Genomic DNA, 21,940 nt, shown 5'->3' on the forward strand with positions numbered 1-21,940 from the left:
GGCGCGCGCGCACTCCGCCAGCAGGGCGGCGGCGCTCCCGAGGCGGTGGGGGGTGGCGGTGGCGCTCCCGAGGCGGGGGAGGGGAAGGGAAAGCGCGGGCGCTGGCGAACACATCCTCGAGCCGCGCGCCTAGGGATCCCCGCCGGGGGGCGAGGGCGTGGGTGCCCGCGCGGTGCACCGGCCGGAGCCCCCGAGTGGGCCGCGCGCGGAGGCGCGGCCGCCGCCCCCAGCGAGGACCCCGGCGGGCGGCCCGGAGCCCCGCGGAGCTGGTTTTCCCGGGCGGGCACGTGACGGGGCTGGCAGCGCCCGGGCCGGGCGGGGAGGGGGGAGCGGCGACCCGGGGGCGGGGGCGGGCGGCGGGCGCGCGGTGTCCTTAGGTCGTGTGCTGGGGCTTTTCTCTCCCCGGAGCCCGAGGGGGGAGGGGAGGGGGGAGGGGCCGCCGCTCCGCCTTCTCCTTTTCGCAATGTTGACGCAATCTATAAATAGTGGAACAAAAGGACCAACTTCCTCGGAGCTTTGCTGAAACTGCACAAAAAAAGCCAGCTGGGGGCTTCCCTGGTCCCTGGCGACGGGGCGGGAGCGCGGCGCCGGGGGAGGGGGCGGGCGCGGCGGCGGCGACCCGCCGAGGGGGCAGCACCTGGCCGCGGCCCCGGCGCCGCGGCGCTCCGCGCCCGCCCAGGACGCCGCTCGCCGCGCGGGCTCGAGAGCTCGCCCCGAGCGCGGGCTGCCCGCGCCGCCGTTGACAGGTCAGTCCGGGCCGCCCCCCTTGCCCGCGCCGGGGCGGCTGTGCCCTCCCCCAGGCCTCCACTTGGGGAGGGGAACTGCGGGGACAACACCGAGCCAGGCGCAGCCGCGACCGGCACCAGCCTGCGCCCCCGGGGCGGCCGAGGAGGCCTCCCGGAGACGGCGCGCCGCGGCCCGAGGAGCAGCGGGGTGGCGGCGGGCCAGAGCGGAGGGGGAGCGCTCGGCCGGCCGGGGGGGCCCGGCTCCCTGCAGCAGCAGCGAGCCCCGGGGCCGCCGCGCGCCTCGCCCGCTCCCCCGCGGCGAGGGCGGGGGGGACTCGCGGAGACGCGCCGCTGCCGCGCACCCTGCTCCCCGCGTCCCCACAGCCCGCGCGGCGGAGCGGGGGCACCGGCGGGGGTCCGGGGGCGCGCCTCCCGCGGGAGCCCGGCCGGAGCGCCAGCGCCCGCCGCCCTCGGTGGCGGCTCCTGGGGCGCGGGGAGGGGCGGAGCTGGCGCTGTTGACAGCAGCGCCGGGGCAGGGAGGGCGAAAGTTGGCGAGCGGGGGCGGGGGAGGCGGGGCGGGGGGCGCGCGCGGGCCTCGCGGGCGGGAGGGGGCGGGGTCACGTGGCGGGCAGCCGCCCCCGCCACAGGCTGACAGGCGGTGACGTCACCAGCCCAGTCGGCAGGGGGTGGCACTTCCGTTCCTCCCCCTCCGGGCGCCCCAGCCCCCGGCCTGGCGCCTGCAGCCATCTCGCGGCGTGGGGGTGGGCGGGGGGCTGGGAGGGGGGGTCGGCCCAGGCCCCCGCCTCTCGCCGCCTCCCGGGCCTGGGCGCCCGACGTCGCCCACCCCCGGCCCTTTTGTGCGCGCCGAGGCGCAGGGCGGCGGCCGGCCCCCCGCGGCTCCCAGCTCCGGCGGGGCGGGCCCCCAGCGGCCGAGGCTGAGCGCGGCGGCCGGCGGGGGCGCCTCGCCGGGGCAGCGCCTGGCGGGCGCTCCGGGGGCCCGAGCCTCGGGGCGCCGGGGTGGGGCCGGGGTCCGCGCCGCGGCCGGCCGGGCGGGGCGCGCGCGCCTCGGTGGGGCGCGATTCCAGCCCGGGTTTGAAGCTATTTGGGGAAGCTGGGGGTTTGGGTGACTCAGCGGGGTGAGCGCTATTTATAGGTGGGTGCGTTACGAGCAGGAAAATACACTTTGCGAGAGGACCGCGTAGAGCTCCGTTATGAGGCAACAATGACCAGACTTAACTTTTCTTGGACGAGAAGCCAAGGTTTGGCTCTTGGAGCCTGTACTTACTGTAAAACAGCAGGTCTTGCGCGCAGGCTCCTCAGACCACAGTGTATCTCAAAAGGTTGGACCATCTTCCACGGTCGTGGAGGATTTAGGGACATGTCACTGTAAAGTGTTTTTTTGGGGGGGGGGGGAGTGAACCAGGGGCAATAATTTGGATAAATTACCCAGCACCCTTCGTCGTAGATGGCAGAATATTAGGAACTGCGTTGTTTACAGGATTTGTTGAACAGGAAACACCATGTGGTGGCTAGACATGAAGGAAAACTGGATGAGGTTGAAGAGTCCTGTAGAGTGTTTGTGAAGTACAAACATGAACAGAAGGGAGAGCGTGTTAGCATCAAAAATCTGGGGGCTATCAACTATATGTCAACCACCCCATTTCTCCCAAGAGTGCACGCCAAGATGTAGTTCTGCTACAAAGTGTTACACAGGCTGCGCAAATGCGTACCCGTCATTGTTTGTTTCGACTTTACCTTGTGGTTTTATTTTCTTTCTTCCACCCCCACCCAGTGTGTGCAAATCCAGGAGGTAGATGCTAAAGAGCAATTGCTGGGTTGGCAGGAAGATGACAGAAGTTCACCTCCAGCTGCCTTGCCTGCACAGTTCTCTGTTGGGTGGGGTGACATGAGGCGTTCTGGGATGGCCAAAGTTAGAGCAGCTAAGGAGAGGGCAGGCATCCCAAGCTGAGCCGCAAAGGCCTGTGGTCAGGAACTTGGGCCGGGTAGGTGTGGGGGAACTGAGGGAGCAAGGAGAGGGCGGAGAAAGGAAGCTGGGCAGATGGCCCGGTCATGCAGGGCCATGTACCTGACTGAGGAACTGAGACTTGAGCCTGAAACCTCAAGTTCTTCGCCTGCTGAGGGTGCACACACCCTTCTGAGAACCTCTGGAAGCAGTGGGCTCTTTCCAGAAAATTGTACCTACGGGCCTATACTAAGAGCTTGCATAAAATTCTAGGGGCTTTGTGAGTAGATTCCTCTTTGACCTCAGGATTAAAAAGCCTGCTATGGGAAAAGGAGAGCCGTGACAGGGTTTTAAAGATGGAAATGACAAGGTGAGGTGTACACTTTCAAAACCTGAAGCTGGCCAGGTTGAAGGTGGCGGCAGCCTGTAATCTCAGCAAGAGGCCACTAGGACCGTGCTTGTGTGCCCAGGAGCAGCAGTGATAGGGAGGGATTTGAGGTAATGAGGAGTCAGCGGGGTGGCCAAGTGATTGGGCGGGGCGAGGAGGGGGAGATAGGCGGCTTCTGGCCTGGCCTGGGCACCAGGAGCAGGGAGTGGGCCTCAGGTCCCCGAGGAGGAGCTGTTTTGTGGAATCTGAGGTATCAGAATTACCCAAAGAGCGAGGTAAGGCCTGGCTCTTTAGAGTCATTAAAATGTAGGTGGTCGGCAGCCCCAGCAGAGCTGAGGTGAGTCAGTGTGTCAAGTGCAAAGACACGGAGCGGGGAACCCTACGGGGGTACCCATTTAGGGGGGTGCAGGGGCAGCCTCAGAAGCAGTGAGGAGTGACAGGGTCCTCTCTGTAAGCGTAGAACTCTGAGAAATCAGTCCTCTGTTTTTTCTCCCTATAGCACTTGAAAACCACGCTCAGTCTCCAACAATTATTCCTAAGAGGTGCTGAGATCTCACTCTGGCTAAGGAAACAAGAATAAAAGGAAGGAAGAGGTTTTCTTTTGCTTCTTCCATCTCTCCTCCCTGTCAGCCAACCTGGGCTAGATGTATTGGAAGCAGGGACTCAAGTGCAATAAAAACCACCCCAAAACTAAGTGGCTTGAAACAACATTATTTTGTTCATGAATATGCAGTTTGGGCAGGGCATCGCAGGGACAGCTTATTTCTAATCCACTCGGCCTCAGTGGGAGCAACTCCAAGGCCGGGGGGTTGAGTCATCTGAAGGCTCGTCCCCTCACGTGACTGGGATGACGGGGGTACCGTGTGCTGGGCCAGCCCTGGCATGGAGCTGTCTGCGAAAGCACCTGCACAGGGCCCTGTGTGCTCTGGCCTGCTCACAGCAGGGGAGCTGGATTCCAACCGAGAGCACGAGAGCACGCCAGGGAGAAGATGCCTCACCTTTTACGACCTAGTCTTCAAAGCCGTGCCGCCTCCCATCATCACATTCTTTTCTGTAGAGCATATCACTAAGGCCATACATATTGTAGGGAAGGAAATGAGGTTCTGCCTTTGAATGGGAGGAGTATCAAATGCGCAGTGTGTTTAATATCACTACACATTAACTTTGGGTGAATCATTTCATAAACATATGTATGTATGAAAAATGTTTAAACACAAGAAGCCAAATATATCTCCTTTTTGATAACAGAATATAAAAACCCAAACGTGTGACCGTGGTAGCCAGGCTAACTGGTTTGTCTTCATAATCGTCCTGCCTTCCTCTCCTTGGTGACCAGCACGCAGGGCCCCAACTCCCACCCCAAGCAGGGGTGGTACCTCCAGGGCGAATCACGTCCTAAAAGCTTTTTCTTTTCCTTCATTGAACTGTCCCTGACTTTGGACCTCAGTGCATACTGTCCTCGCTTCTTCGAGTTAGAAGGCAAGAAGCAGAATGCTATAGAGATTTTCCCAAAGAGTAATTTTATAATAAATCCATATATTGTATGATTAGAACATTTCTAAGTTGACATTTAGACAATCGACATTTCTAAAACAGGACTTTATCTTTTAGCTGTTGAGATGTTGTTTTCACTTGGACTTGTTTACCCATAAACTCAGTAATTCCAAGGAAGAGTTGATGTTAGGGTATTTTATAAGAATTTACATGTTTCCCTTGATGGTCATACAACACTGGGTTAGTACAATGAAAAAAAAAAACAAAACTTAAGTGACACTTCTCCTGCTTTTACAATGCACACTGCATTATTTTTCTTTAAAACCAGCACACAATTACTTGGTTGGTAAAAGGGCTCAAGGGCTATCCTTCTAAAGAAATGAAAATGCTGCCTTCCCCTGAGTAATCAAGGTTAAAGTGTCTTCTCTTATAACCTCATGTCTTTTTAAGGTCTCTGCTCCAGAAGTTGATATTGTATTTGTCTTTAATGCCTCTTAGAAAGGCTAAATGTGCTACCTTTATGACTTAGCATGGAAATAGTGTTTAGTCCATTTTACTAATTCTTACTCCTCCAAAAAGACTAATACTCCTACATATATTTAGTAATTTTGCATAATTACATTGAGTCGAAAGGTTTTAAAATAAGAAATACATCTAGATAATGAGCACATGTGCATTTATGAGCCCTTTAATTTTCACGTGGGGATGCCTTAATTTTTTTTTAATAAAATGAGTTTAGTGTACCTTTGTTTCCAAAGTTTCTCATACAGTACTGATAATTTTGGCCCAGCATTCGTGTTAAAACTAATAGACTTTGCTATCGGGCCCTGAACTGTTCCGAGTCTCTGTGGCTTCACGGGTGCCATGGAGGCAGCCCAGAGGCGCTTAGGTAAACACTGCTAAATTACCTAAGGCAGCTCTGCAGGAGGAGCGGCCCCAGCCAGGCCAGGCCATGTCGCTGTACAGAGGAAGTGCTGCTTATGCCAGAAGGTTTATTACCCTGTCTGCAGAATAACATGAAGGAGAACATGGAAGTGGGCCCGTCTCATAGGTATCTTGAATAAAGGCAGGGTTGAGGAAATTATTTTCAAAGTGGCTATCTATTGAATCCTTTTCTTACCCTCATAAACTAAACATTTAGTAGCATTTTGGAAAGTGCTGTAGTGAAATGGGCATACTGAGAAACTCAGTGCCAAAATATAATATTGCTAGATAATGTAATGATATCGAAAACTGCTGTCTAGTAATAGATTAAGAACTAAATACAATCTTTTATTAAATTCTTCGGATCCTTATTTTTTTCCTTCTCCATTCTGTGTGTTCAAAAACAAAATTATTTTAAAAGAAATATTACCAAAGTCAATAAAAAATATATTTCTCCAACATCTGGGCAAGGCACTATGCTAAGTGTCATGGAAAAGACAAAGAATGCTTAAAGTCTTTAAAACAGTAAAATTATTAATATGAGTACAGCAATAAAAATTCAGCTTTACCAAATTATAAAAGACTGAAAATAAATGCTAATAAACCAGTGTTGCAAAGGGTGCATGAAATTTGCAATCGCACTGATTGCTATACTGCCTTTCTGGAGTCTTAAAAACTTACATTTAAGTCTTAAAAATATATATTTTTATGCATACTCACTACAGCATCTATACAGAGGACGCGATCCAAGTGTTCAGCAGCAGAGGAGTAAACACCATGGTGCATTTCTGATGGAATATTGTGCAACCATAGACATTTTAGGCTACAGCCAAATATACAACCATATGCCAAATTATATGCCCTCTTTCATTTAAAAATGCATGTATTTATAGACATAAGAAAAGGATGGAAAGAAATACTCCAAAAGGAGTTATGTGATTATAGTCTTTTTTACCCTTTTTTATATTTTCTGTAATGAACATGTATTCTCTTAAGAAAATATCAGTAAACTATAAAGAAGATTCCCTTACAAATATTTAAATTAAAGGTATATATTTACATCTATACAAGGATATTTAATGAAGTAACACAATATATTACTTTTCATAAATAACTTCATTTTGCATATTTATATTATAGTAATGTCTGCCGTAAATAATCTCTTCTTACCTTAAATTAGATAATATATAGGAGTATAGAGTATTATTTGAAGGGTATAATTTGAGGATTTGAATTTTGATAGAAATGTTGATTTGGGGAAAATGTGATAAAGTCAAAATCCACCTGTCAAACTATTGTATATGTCTGAGTTTATTTTATAAGTATTATGATAGTATTTTAAGAATAAGGCCTTTTGGATTTATAAAAGCAATATATGCTCATCACAGAAAATTTAAACAATATAAACAGGTACAGGAAAAAATTTTAAGTCTCCTCAAATCACAGGTTTTACTGTCAATATTAAATGAACATTGTAGGCATAGTTTTAGGAATCTATTCAAATAATATATACAGTCTTATTAAGATGAAACACTACTTTTAGATAAAAATTATTAAATTTAAAATTATTTGAATTTAATAGAAGGAAAAGAAATTTAAATGAAACTGAAAGAATTGCTGAACTTTTAGAAAAAAGTTTTCTTTACCACCAGATTTTGTTTTCTAAAATATCTAACCTTAAAAAAATTATCAAAAGTCAAGTGTTTAGAGACATTTGTATCTGTATGTTTATATTTAGAAATGCCAATAGACCCAGCTATGAAAAAACAATTCTTGTGATACCATTATTTTTACAAAATCAAGGTTTTAATGTTTATTTATTTTGGGTAACCCCAATTCCTTTGCCTACTTCGTCTTGGTTTCCACATCCTATTAATTCTGATTCATCACTTAGTTAACTGTTTTTCACTAAGTCAGGTTTTTCCCCCTTGTAGGATGCCATGACTGCCTCTTTAGTTAATTCGAGTGGCACTTGTCTGGGTATAATAGTTTTGGGTCATTGCCTTAAAACTGTGCAGACGATTTCCTTTGCTTTCTGGCTTAGAATACTGCTTAGAGGAAGCCTAAAGTTAGCATGATTTTCTCCCTCCTGTAAGTGATTTCGTTTTCTGCCTAGAGGCTCATAAAGTTTTGCCTTCATTCTTTGTGTTCAATAGCTGAGTCAGGATATGCCTCAATACTGAATATTATATATCCATTTTTCTTTGAACATTTTATTCTGTCAAAAGCTCTTTCATAATTTTGTGCAAATTCTCTATTACGTCTTTAAGTGCTTTTTCTGATTCATTTGGTGCGTTATATACTAAGGGAGAAGAATCGGTCTTTTTTTTTTTAAGATGTATTTTTTATTTATTTCTCTCCCCTTCCCTCCACTTGTCTGCTCTCTCTGTCCATTTGCTGTGTATTCTTCTGTGTCTGCTTGCATTCTTGTCAGCAGCACCAGGAATCTGTGTCTCTTTTTGTTGCGTCATCTTGCTGCATCAGCTCTCTATGTATGCAGTGCCACTCCTGGGCAGGCTGCACTTTTTTCACGTGGGGCAGCTCTCCTTACAGGGTGCACTCCTTGTGCATGGGGCTCCCTTATGCGGGGGACACCCCTGTGTGGCACGGCACTCCTCGTACACATCAGCACTGCGCATGGGCCAGCTCATCACATGGATCAGGAGGCCCTGGGTTTGAACCCTGGATGTCCCATGTGGTAGGCAGATGCTCTATAAGTTGAGCCAAATCTGCTTCCCAGAATCAGTCTTAATGTCACCTTTGTCTCACTTCCATATAGATTATCTTCTTTGCAATTACATTAATCCATTCTTCTTCTGCATTGGCTGCAATTTATTCATTTGTCAAGTAGAATTTTTTGTGTGCCAACTATATCTGCCAGGCACCAGTGGTAAAGTCACATCCCTGCCTTTATGAAGCTTACATTTTAGTTGAGGATGGAGGGCAGGGGAAGACAATAAAACTTATAATGTCAGGTAGTGATAAGAAACCAGCTGAGGAACTGGGTGCTAAGGTGGGTGGGTGTGGTTTTAGATAGAATGGCTTCTAAGACATATTCGTCAGAGCAGTTCTCGCCAAGAAAATGGCATTTCAGAAGAGACCTGAATGAAGTGAGGAACTGAGCTGGGCAGAGGCCCGGCATTCCAGATACAGAGAACAGCAAGTCCAAAGGCCCTGTGGCAGGCAAGTGGTGTGTGCAGGACAGAGTGATTAAAACCAAATGAGTGAGGGGGCAAGTTGCAGGAGACACGACTGGAGAAGTGGATAGGCCACATCACCAAAGGGCTGGAGGCCACAGGGAGGAGCTGGAATTTTGTTTCAAATGCAATGAGGAGCTTTGGGAGGGTTCCGAGCAAGGAGATAGTTAATGCTTCGGAGGAGTCACTCGGAGGAGTCACTCGGGCTGCTGCTCTGTATTTCAACAATAATTTACCTTCAACAGGAGTTGGAGAACTGAAAGAGCAAAAGGAATACTGAGTTATCTCAGAACTTCAGAGTAATTTCAGAAAGCAGCTCACACCCCGAGGAGAGGGTGAAAACACAGGGAAGACCTTAGGAGCTCGGAGAGACCCTGCAGAGCTGGGACCCTGGCCTCAGAGGCGGAGGTGCGCATTTGCTGCTGGTGTCTCTGAAAAGACGTGCCGGGGCTGGTTCTAGGAGTGCAGGAGAGTGGAAGTTTGGAGACACTGCCACTGCCCAGGGGAAGGTCCAAAAGTGGGGCAAGGCTGACAGGTACAGAACTAACCAGCACCAGCCCTCTCTCTCCCTGACTTGGTCTTCCTCTCATGCCCCCTAATGGTAAGCCATAACCAAGACTGAGCCGGCAAGTACGGATGTACTGTGCAGTCACCAGGGTCACCAAGCAGGGAGTGGAAGGGCTAAAACTGGCCCAAAGAGAAATTAAAAACGATTTCTAGGTTTTGCTTTGAGCAACTGGATGAAAATGCGATTTATTGGCATGGCAAAGACTTGAGGAGGAATTAAGTTGCTGGGGAGAAGGAAAGGAAGAGGTCTGCTTTGAGCGTGTTAAGTTTCAGGTTCTTACTAGGTACATAGGTGGAGTTGTTGGGGAGGCAACTGGATTTGCGTCTGGAGCTCAACAGATGTATCAAAGCTAGAATACAAATTTTAGAGGAGTCCTAAGAACACAGACAGTATTTAAAGCCAACAGACTGGATGAGATCACCTAGGGGAAATGAGTGTTGATGGACAAGGAAAAAAAAAGGGTGAGAAATATGCCTAGGGCTCCCAAACATTTGGAAGAGGAAAAGGATCTGGTGGGAAGGTAGTTGGTGATCTCAACGTGAGTTTAGGTGGGGCTATGGAGACAGTAATCCTAATTGGAACAGACTGAAGCAATAACGCATGGCGAGGAAGTGGAGACTCCAAGTATAGACAGTTTTTTGAAGAGCTTTGTTACAAAAGGGACAGAAAATGGGACTAAGTAGAAAGGGATAATATTACAGTATATTTGTTGTTGGGAAAAACCCAGTCAAGGGGGAGAAATTGAGGGTGCAGCAAATGGGGGCGGGGGGATAATCACAGGAACGAAATCCTTGAATATGCAAGAAAAGATGAGATCCAGAACAGAAGTGGAGGGTCTTGACTTAGGTAAGAGCAGGGGTAGCTGATCCAGGAAGAGGGGATGTGAGTACACGGGAAGGTAGATCTGGTGGTGAAAGACGAGGTACTTCTCTTATGACCGCTCCTGTTTATCAGTGAAATGAGTTGAGAGAGAGGAGCAGGAGATGTGGGAGATTTAGAAGAGCCGAGATGAGGTATACTCTTCTTGGAGAATAGAATTAATTGACTAGGAGAATTTGCAAAGATTTCTAGCCTTGTCTGTTTTGTTTCTTGCTATTCCAAAAATTATTATTATTTTTTTTGAAATGGCATTATTTTGGCTTTCGGCTGGTTTAGGTTATGGACTTTTTGATGTTTGCTTCTAATAATGTTTTTAAAGAAGTTTTTACTGTTGTTTGTCCCATTTTGTAAGGTATTGGGGAGAGGCCTTATGTGGTTTGCCTTCACTCCCCATCTTTATCTGGAAGTCTAAAATAATGCTTTTAAATGGACTGGACTTCCTGTTTTCTCAGTTCACCACATATGTAGGAATATAACAGATAAGAAGTCATAATAATATGACATATTATCCTAATAGCCACCATTTACAGAATGTCTGTGTGCCAACTCTGCTATGTATTTTACATACATGATTTCTGGTACTTAAAACATCCCTATAAGGTATTATTACCAATTATTTCCACAAGAAACCTTTTTACTGGTACTGTCAGGTCACACATGTTCCTTGAAGTTCACGGCTGGCCAAAATAAACAAGATAAGAAAAAATTTCTCTTTGGTATTTGTCAAAAGTCAGCATTTAAGAGATTGCTCTTTTTGAAATACAAAATAATAGTTTATAAAAGTGCACCACACAATCTAAGGGAAATTTTATAATGACAGCTTTCTTATATCATGCTGTATCATTAAACTTGTGGGTGAGCTGCTGACAGATGCAAGGAATTTTGTGAATTAATCGAGGTGCCCTTTCTCTAACCATCTCCTGTCGTCAGATAACATACTGAGAGCCTGCTATATCAAAATAATTAGTGTTTATAGTAAACCACTATAATCTTTTTGTAATAATAAACTTTATTTTTAGAGAAATTTTAGATTACAGAAAAGTTACATCGAAAGTATAAGGGATTCCCATATAACCCTCCTACCCCGCCCCCAGTTTTTTCTATTATTAACCATTATAATTTAAAAGTTGTATATGTATCAGTTTATTTGAAACTTCATGAATCGGATTTAATAATATCAAACTTGGGAAGCAGATTTGGCTCAAGAGATAGGGTGTCCGCCTACCACATGGAAGGTCCAGAGTTCAAACCCTGGGCCTCCGTGACCCATGTGGAGCTGGCCCACACGCAGTGCCGATGTGCACGATGTGCACAAGGAGTGCTGTGCCATGCAGGGGTGTCCCCCACATAGGGGAGCCCCACATGCGAGGAGCGCGCCCATAAGGAGAGCCGCCCAGTGTGAAAAAAGTGCAGCCTGCCCAGGAATGGCGCCACACACGGAGAGCTGACACAACAAGATGACACAACAAAAAGAGACACAGGTTCCCGGTGCTGCTGACAAGAATACAAGCGGACACAGAAGAACACACAGAGAGCAGACAACTGGGGGGCAGGGAAGGGGAGAGAAATAAATAATCAATCTTAAAAATATATATATATATCAAACTTTTCTCTTGATTAATATTTGTACTTATGTATGTATATACACACATAAATTCACTGTATATTTATAGCTCATGTAATGATACTGAAAACATCGAGATATAAACATCTATGACAAGCAGTGGTTTTCTTTTTCTCATTATAGTTTGTGGCAAAATTTGAAAATATGTTTAAATAAAGAAAAAATATTTTAAAAAGACAGCAGGAAAAATTAATAATCCTTCATTTAGAGGCATCTTGCTATTAATAGTTTTTTAGTTTAGTTTTGTTTTTAGGAGGTACTGGGGGATTGAACTTGGGACCTCATATGTGCAGAGCAGGCGCTGAAGCACAGAGCTACGTCTGCTCCCTCATAGGGAACATACTTCCCTGTGGTTCTGTACGCTGATGAAATTTAAACTGTTCACTTGTGCACACTGCCTGTTTACATAACAACATGTCATACATTTCCTCGGGTTATCAAGTTATTGAAATCTCTTCCAAAACATTTTCAATGGCTACATAATGTTCTTTGTATGGAGTACTATTTCCCTAAGAAGTCATTTTAACTTATTTTCCTTACTTTATTATAAATAATGTTGCTGTGAACTTTTTTATGCATAAATCTGTTGTAGCATTTCCGATTATTTGTAAATTTAGGATAGAGTCCTAGAAATGGGCTAAAGGATATGAACATTTTCAAGCCTCTTCACCTGATAAAAATTTTACTGTACACCATAGATTTATTTTAACTCTCTACATAGTTTTATACTGATAATAAATCTAAGCAGGAGGAGGGATTTATGTGAATTACTTTTTAAAATTTAAATTATTTAAATTCAGTCTCAGGGTTTGCAGTCTGTTTTGTTTTGTTTTTTTGTTTAATATCTTACTTTTAAGGAAAAATCTGCTTTTCAAGATTTTTTTTTAAGCTTTTCTTTGTTTTGCACTTGCTTTGTTGTGTGCTCCTCTTCCTTTTAGGAGGTATGGGAAACTGAACCTGGGACCTCCCATGTGGGAGAGAGACACTTAATGGCTTGAGCCACCTCTGCTCCCTGCTTTACGTGTGTCTCTCATTATGTTTTCCTCGAGTCTCTTGCGTCAGCTCACTGCGTTGCTCGTCTTCTTTAGGAGGACCAGGAACCGAACCCAGACTTCCTTTGTGGTAGGCAGGAGCCACATCCGCTTCCCAAGATATTATTATTTTTGTCAGGTTCAACACTTACACCTGATTTGAGAATGGAAGCAATTGTATAATTATTTCAGCCTAATGCGTAAGCTTTTCAAGGCATCACCATTTGTTTTCTTCCTGTTTCCAAAGAAACTCACCCATTGTTAGCTGCCTCCTGACTCACCAGTTTAATCTCAGATGTATACCAATCATTCACAGTAGAAGAGTTAATTTATCTGTGGATGAAAATCCTAAAGTTACAAGCCAAATTCATTCCCAAACTTTTAGCAAATTTGGCATGAGAATTTTAAGAGTGCCTAAATTAATATTACCAAACAGTTCAATTTGCTAGACCGAGATGCAGAGCCATATGACAGGCACAACAGGCTTACCCTTCAAAGTAAATTTAAAACAGTGATAGAGTCACAAAGCATGGGAAAATCTCCAGGGGAGATCTAGTCAAAGTAAACAAAGGATGACTGCTGATTTTTAGCAGCTATTTACTCATTCACGTAGCAAATACTTATTATCTTCTATGTGTCAAACACTAGAGTCAACAAAAAAAGATGTAAGTCTGTCCTCCTGAAAGATATATTCTAGTGGAAGAGACAGACAAAAGCAAATGAATGAATAAAATAATTAGAAATGGTAATCTAGTCATTTCCATTATTCAGTATTATTTAAAGGAGACAAAGAAATATTTTGGGTTCTCCCCTAAGAACTTTTAAAGTTGTACTTGGTAAGAAAAAATGTAAAGGAATAGATTAGGCAATACAGATGATCTCTGTAGCTCTTGTATGATTCTGATCAATGATCAGGGATAACACTCCCGTGTATTCTTTACACACACACACACACACACACACACAAACACACACACACACGGAGAGATTAGGATAAATTTCAGATTCTTTGGCTAACATTCAGTACCCTCTATAACCTGGTCTGCCCCAACACCAAATGTAACATGTAGTATAAAGTAAAATGTACTGAATTTTGGGAGTAAGGAAACCTTAGGTTTTAACAACTGGCAGTGCTAGGGTTGAGACTTGAGGTGAGACATCCACCTTTCTGGGTGTCAGTTTCCTTTGATGAGATTAGGACTAAAAGATCTCTCCACCCCTTCGAGTTTTAAAATTTACTACGTCTATGCATTTCTCTGAAAATATTTCTTCTATTACACTCATATTTAAATTCTTCATTCTTGACAAACAGGGCATATTCCCAAATCAATCTTATTCTTTCCAACTTCCATACTCTTGTCATTTCCCTCCAGCCTCAGTATAGGAATTTGAATCCACATCTGCCTGGTTCCCCAATCTTGTTCTCCATAAACTGAATGTATACTGCTTGCCACTCCTCTCTTTTTAGGGTTTTTTAACCTTTATTTTAGCTGAAGAACCCTTTATTACTTGATGTATAAAACATAAGTGGGAAAATTATTTATCCTGAAATTTAATATGCCAGTTTAGCTGGAAGAAGTAGATAATGATATAATTTTTTTTTTTTTTTTGATGAGGCCGGGGATTGAACCTAGGACCTCATATATGGGAAGCTAGTGCTCAACAACTGAGCCACATCAGCTCCCCTGAAGGAATTTTTTAATCTGAATTTTGGCTTCTTGATTTACTCTTCCAGGAGGAGCACATACAATTAAACACCAAGAAAAAATGCAATATTAAATAATAGACTGCCAGCATTAGGGGTGACAGTTTGGGAAGGAGATGTGTATAAACCAATATATTTGCAAACTTGAAGTTAACAGATATCTATTTCTTAGCATACATAGAAAATTAATTTTTGTTTTAATTTAAAGAAATATATGCATATATATATATATGTGTGTGCATGGACAAATATCTTTTGGGTAGATGTCTTTATCTGTTTATTCCTGGAAAAGGTATATATATATAAGTGCTGGCTGACCACCATTCAGGAACTTGAAAAACTAATACATTCATTTAGCATGTACAGAATTGCAGGTTATATTAAAATTCAAGATATGAAAATTGAGGACAGCTTCTATGCTTTTTCATACTCAGTATGACCTTTCAGAAATTCTGAAATACATGGTTCTCTCTCTCTAACCCTTTCACTGCCATAAAGAACTCAATATAATGTGAGGGTCAAGGAAGGTATTCAGTTACAGGACCATTGTGAAAACAGCCAAACAGTATTTTTGGTCTGATTTTGGTACACAGAAATAATGTATGTATGTATATATATTTCATACAACCAAATTTATATATATGGGTACTATTTTCTTTAGCAGTGTTTTAAAATTATAAACAAAATGTATTAGAGAAATGTTGGAAAACATAGGAAAGTATTAAGTCACCTGTAATCCCACCAACCAGAGGAAAACCAATGCTATTATTAACACTCTATGTATAGTGTATAGTTTCCTTTATAATATTTCAGTAAATACTATATATAGTTTTATATCCTATTTTTTTACTCAGTAGTTTATGACAATTTTCTCATGTTATTTCTGAAAACATGTTTTTAACATCTATATAGCATTACAACATATAGATACACCAAAATTTATATATTCTGATTATTTTCCAATTTCTGCAATTATGTAAGGACATTTTAGAATCCATATTTGTTTATTAGTACTCAAAATACAACTGCCAGCTCTCTCTTCTGTCTTGTACCTTTCATGGATGGAAAAAAGTATAGTGATTCCTTCTTATCTACTCCAGCCTATACACTGACTTTCTCTCAATATAAAAACTTCAATTTGAATACTACAGAGCCTGCCCTTTCTCCTTTCTAAAACAGTATCATCCTGAGGGAAGTACATTTTCCTGCAGCAAAAGAATGTGACTTAAAGCCAATTCCATGCTTTCATAAAGTCTGGATAATGTGTATTTTACCTTTAACCAAAGTTGAAATCCAAGAGATGAAAACCCAACCATCAGGGAAGTGGATGTGACTCAAGTGATAGAGCTTCTGCCTACCATATGGGAGGACATGGGTTCAATCCCGGGCCACCTAGTGAAAAAGAGGAAGAGAAAGCATGCCTGCATGGTGAGCCAGTGCCCGCATGGCGAGCCAAGTGCCCACACAAGTGAGCCATGCAGCAAGATGACAATGCAACAAAAGAGTGAAAAAGGGGACAGTCAAGGTGAAGCACAGCAGGAACCAGGAAATGAGGTGGCGCAGGAACTGAGGACCTCTCTCCACATCAAAGGTCCCCAAGATCAAATCTCAGTGAATCCTAGAGGAGAAAAACTGAGAAGACAAAAAGAGAAATAGATACAGATCACACAGCAAATGGACACAGATAGCAAAAACAGCAGGGTGGGGGGAGGGGGGTAGATAAATCTTTAAATAGAAACCAACCATCAGACAAACAGGCAAAGAATCATTTCTAGTTAGCTATACCAAAAAACTTAGTATTAAATTATATATTTAGCATTAAAGTATACATTAGCATTATATAAATTTAGCATTTTAAATGTATAACATTAGTTATATAACAAATTATAAAATTAGCATTAATTATATAAATTTAGCATTAAAATATTTAGCATTTAGCATTAACTTTTATATAAATAAAAATATAGTTAACCATGACTTTGATGATTTTAATCATGATCCTGAACTTGCTATAGTACAAATTTTTACACTGAAACATTCCAGTATAAGCATACAACTACAAACAGTAAAGTTTAAGGTTTTTGCTGGTGAAGTCAGTGAGGAACTATACAATTTGCTATCCAGTTTTTTACTCTTATATAATATGCTATATTATTTTGATGGTTATCACATTCTGCATTAGCTTTGATACTTCTACACTCACTGAATAAAGTACAGAAATCAGAGAAGTAACACTGTTTTAAAATTACTCTTTAAAAAACCTGAGTGAATTGAAAACCTTTTCAATTCAATAGTTTTTGTTTGGGAGAAGAGTAGAAACTCTGTTGTGTCCATTTGATTGTGATGATAGTTAAATATGTTTTTAAAACTTCAGGTTAAAATTTTTTTTTTAATAAATTAAAAATAAAATAAATAACTTCAGGTTGTTATTAAGCACCTTTTATATCAATTTAGAATTTAGAGAACACTCATGTTAATTATTTCTACCAATAGTTCTGTACACTGTAGTCATAGATGGTAGGTATGATAGAATTTTAGTAAGGAAAGGGATCTTTGATGTCACATAATCCAACTCTCGTTTTACAGATGAGAAAAATGAAAGCCCAAATTAGTTTAATATTACATTTTTATTACTCAGAGAAGTAATCTTTTTTGGGTGATGGGAGGGGATGGGGAGATCCTAACATTCTTTTTTGGCCTTCTGCATGCCAGAGGGTAATGTGTTATGGGAAGAGTATGTAGCCAACATAGTCAATAACAAATCTAAGGAATTTGATTTGGATTCTAAGTATAAATTTTACCATTAATATTCTTGTTGTATCATCCAATCCACCTTTCTCTATTATCACAGATACAGAAAGGAAGTGCCTTCATACAAATTGATTCCATACCCAATAAAATCCAAATTAAGAGAAAAGGTTTAGTTAGTTTGAGAGCCACAACCTTGTATAACTCCTTGGGGGATCTGTTTAATATATATACATATGTATTCATGCATGTGGCCTCCTAATTGTACTTCAAGAGATGCTGTTTACATATATTACAATGTAAATGGTACTCCCTGGAGTTGTGTGTTACTGGGATACTGCATATATGTTTTGTATATTGAATAAATTAGGATAGGCTAATTGCCCTAACAGATCAACCCCAAAATATGTAAAGACTCTAATTTGTTTCTTGCTAAAGTAAACAAGTTAGTTAATACTGAGTTTCCGAGATCTATCAGTATCTAACTTCCTGGGCCTCTAGATCTTTTCTAGTTCATTCTGTAGGAAGGGAAGTTTTGGGGGAGAAATGGGGACCTCATAATAGTGCCTATGGCTTCCATTCTCATTCTATTGACTATAACTTAGTGACATGCCCCTACCTTATGGCAAAGGAGGCTGCCCAAAATCAAGCATCAGCAGGGCAATGTTCATCCTCAAAGACATTCTGGGTCTGGCTGTGGGCGATCCTTGGGTCTCCTGGGCTTTTCCATCTCCTGGTGATAGCCTCTCCTTTCTCTTCTGGTTGCACTGACTTCTAGCTCCTGGCTGCTCCCCGGGGCCTCTCTCTCCATGTCCAGTTTCCTTTCCTTATAAGGACTCAACCACACTAGATTAAGGGCCTGCCCTCATTCAGTCTGGACACACCTTAGTGAACTTCAAAGGTCCTATTTACAAATGGGTTCACACCCACAGGACCAGGGCTTGAGATCTAATGTGCCTCTTGTGGGAGACAAGATTGAATCCCCAATAATTATCTTTATATATTTGAGCCGTTTTGACTTGGTTTGCTTATTCCATTAACTAGTCAAATTCAAACTAAGAACCACGTCTGGTTGCTTCTTTTAGGGACACAGGGCATCAAGTTCCCTTTTAACTACAGGATTAGTGAATGTTTGAAAATTATTGAACTTTTTACACAATGAAGATAATTAAACAAATGAAGATAGTATGTTTAGTGAATTTCCTTTGGATAAATTGTCAGTGTAATCCTCAAACTGTTCTCAACTACTCAGTTTTTAAGAGAAGCACTGCATGGTTACACTTCTGAATGCATAAACAGGAAGCATGTATGCTATACAAATGTCAGTAAAACGAAAACTTAGTTTCAATTGTTTGATGTTTTTCTGCCGCCTATACTTTCGTGTTAATTCTTATTTTATGTGTACTTAAAATGACTGGATGAAAGCAAATACTACTATTATCTAGTTTCTTCAGCAACCTCACCTTTTAGGGCTTGGGGGAGATCTGTGGAATAACCTTTCATAGAAGAGGGAATTGAAATGAAATGACTTAGAAACTGCTGTTGATTTGGCATTTCTCGATATTGCTCGTGCATAGTTGCCCAACTTTAATGGTGCCAGAAAACAGTATGGAGGGATGAGGAGATCAGAGACTAAACAATACCTCATTTAATATTTGAAAATCCACTACAGGAAAAACGGTTCAACTTTGTAAAATCTGACACCTCAGCAGTTCCTTGAATGTGTTCCATTACACTAATTCCTTCATGAGACAAGTAAGGAGTAGCTTAGGTACTAGGAAAAGATATTAACCTCTGGTTCTTTTTGAAGAAAAAAATTAGTTTTCTTATAGTTCATTAATAATTATATGTTCTACACAACACTTTCAATTTCTATGCTACATGGTCATTTCTATAGAAATTCCAAGACATGACTCAAATAAACCAGTCCTAAAATATTTTTCTTCAAGAAACTGTTTCTTTTCTTAATTTGTTAAGCTGAAAATGGAAAGAAGAGTTTACTCAAAGTCACACAATGTATGAGTGAAATAGCAAAAAATAGAATCTATGTATCTAAACTTCCTTTCCAAGGCGGACTGCACTGACCCAGAAAATGTCTTAAAATACAAGGGTACCCATCTATTCCTGTCTACTTTTCTCAACACATGAGGCACTGCTGAGCTGCATATACTATATATATATATATACACACACACACACACAAATATATATATTAATGTATACTCATAAATATATATAAACATTTGACACATTATCTTTTAGTTGAAAATGTAATATGTATAGAAAAAATGTCAGTATATGTAAAAATCAACATAAATAAAAGTATTTTAATGCAATGTAAACTACTTGCTAAGGGGACATGAAGAAATGAAGTGATTTAAGAATAGACTGATAACAGACAAGTTTACTGGAATAGGCAAATTTTATTGTACAACTTTTTAAAGTGGTGATGGATTTGATTGCCAGAGAGGAAAGATAACCTTTCATTCATTCATCAAATATTTACTGAGTACTTACTATGTGGTAGGCATATTCAAGGCACCAAAGATAGGGCAGCAAACAAATTTCCGTAGATTAGGAATAGGTAGGTTATCACCTAGGCACAATAATTTGAAAGGAGCACAGAAACAGATAAATGAGAATAGTGAGAAATGAAATAAAAAGGGTAAAGAGCTAGTTATGGGCTTATATTAAAATACCTTAAGTACTAAGATGTTTTTAAACAGAAAGACACATGCTGTAAAGGTATCTGGTGTGAACTGACCTCCTTATGTCACTGTGGTCAGAAGAGAATTTTTCCCTTCTCTGTTGGGTCAGCTCTCCTACCCTCCTAGGTATCTTTAAAATTACCTGGCTAAAACAAACAAAATAATACTGCACATAGAAAGATCCTCGACTGCGGTGTGAAGAGCAAAAAGGGAAAGAATGGCTAGGAAAAGCTTAAATCTTTGTCTCCGTTTATCTTCCCAATATCTATTTTCATATATAATCATCTGGCTTTTCCTAGCAACATTCTCCTATTGGGTCTTTGTCTACGCTGTAGTTCAATTCTTGAAAGGAGACTCCATTTAATTTAAAGGGAATTTGGGAAGCGGATGTGGCTCAAGTGACAGGACTTCCACCGAACCATATGGGAGGACCTGGGTTCAACCCCTGGGGCCTCCTGGTGAAAAAGAGAAAGCATGCCTGCATGGCAAGCCAGTTCCCACACTAGTGCCTACATGGTGAATCAGTGCCCACGCAGCAAGCCGAGTACCCATGCGGTGAGCCAGTGCCCACGCAAGTGAGTCACGCAGCAAGATGATGACATACCAAAAAGAGAGACAAGGGGAGAGTCAAGGTGAAGTGCAGCAGAGACCAGGAGCAGTTGTGGCCCAATTGGCAGGGAACCTCTCTCCACATCAGCGGTCCCCAGGATTGAATCCTGGTGGATCCTAGAAGAGAAAAAATGAGAAGACAAAAAGAGAATTAGATACAAAAGATCACACAAAGAATGGACACAGACAGCAAAAACAGCAGGGTGGAAGGAAGGGAAGGGGGAAAATATGTAAATAAATAAATCTTTAAAAAAAAAATTTAAGGGAATTTAAATTTAAATTCCCTTTATCTAGCTAATCATATTTTCCTTATATATGGGGGGAAAAGAACAAAGGAAAGGAAGGTTTCATGGAAAAGTTTTCCTTCAGTTTAATTTTAAGACTATAGAAACATATCTGTGTAATTCTACTTAGATTACAGAAATGTGTAGATAAGTTGTCAGCCTTAATATTAGCTTGAAAACATCCTCCAAAGTCACACGTGAATTTATTTTCTTAGTTTCAATAGATACAGCTATACCATGAATATTGGAAACAGAACTGTGTCAAAAGAAGAAATCAACAAATATTTTTTAGCTCAATGCTTTCCTATCTGTTATGTATATTCTTATCTTCTACATTCAGCAAATTTACCAGCCAACATTCTGAGTGGTAAAAGGTAAAAAAAAAAAAAAAAAAGGAGGGAGAAGAGAGTAAAACAGTTTGAAATATTAGTTCTCAGGTGTGGTATATCATGTGTCAGTCCTAATATTTAACTGTAACTCTAAATGGACACAGTATAGAAGTGTATATTTTGGAGTAAAACAAATTTGAGGTTTTATACTATTTACTAATTTTGTGACCTTGAATCAATTACTCCCTGTATTAGTCAGCCAAAGGGGTGCTGATGCAAAATACCAGAAATTGGTTGGTTTTTATAAAGGGTATTTATTTGGGGCGGGAGCTTACAGATACCAGGTCATAAAGCATAAGTTACTTCCTTCACTGTATTTTCACTTGTTGGAGCAGGATGGCTGCTGACGTCTGCCAGGGTTCAGGCTTCCTGGGTTCCTCCCTTCCTGGGGCTTCTCTTTCCTCTGTGTGCTGACTTCCTGGGGCTCCAGCTTAAGGCTTCAGCATCAAACTCCAACATCAAAAACCCTCAACTCTGTCCTTTATCATGCCTTTTATCTGTTGAGTCCCCACCCCTTGGTGCCCTACTGGCACAAGATGTTTACATAATTACTTAATCAAGTAACCTATGAATCCAATATAATCTAATATGCCCCGAGGAAAAGATCAGTTTACAAACATAATCCAATATTTCTTTTTGGAATTCATCAATATCAAACTGATACATTCCCTTTCTAAGCCACAATCTCCTCTATTTGTTAAATA

At 42.2% G+C, this 21,940-nt stretch overlaps 2 long non-coding RNA genes across 2 annotated transcripts in view; one reads left to right on the plus strand and one right to left on the minus strand.

The window, feature by feature from the left end:
- Window positions 1-490: 490 nt before the first annotated feature.
- Window positions 491-21,940, plus strand: part of LOC101413737 (uncharacterized) — a 99,806-nt gene continuing 78,356 nt past the window's right edge. The window contains exon 1 of the long non-coding RNA XR_011645874.1: window positions 491-746. This is a non-coding gene — a long non-coding RNA (uncharacterized lncRNA). The remainder of the gene's footprint in view (window positions 747-21,940) is intronic.
- LOC139436550 (uncharacterized) lies at window positions 9,026-16,295 on the minus strand. The gene is made up of 3 exons (XR_011645880.1): window positions 15,773-16,295; window positions 13,049-13,126; window positions 9,026-12,947 (listed from the first exon to the last, which is right to left on the minus strand). It is a non-coding gene; the product is annotated as an uncharacterized lncRNA (long non-coding RNA).

This window comes from Dasypus novemcinctus, chromosome 15 (assembly GCF_030445035.2).
Source record: "Dasypus novemcinctus isolate mDasNov1 chromosome 15, mDasNov1.1.hap2, whole genome shotgun sequence".
Classification (NCBI taxonomy): Eukaryota; Metazoa; Chordata; class Mammalia; order Cingulata; family Dasypodidae; genus Dasypus; species Dasypus novemcinctus.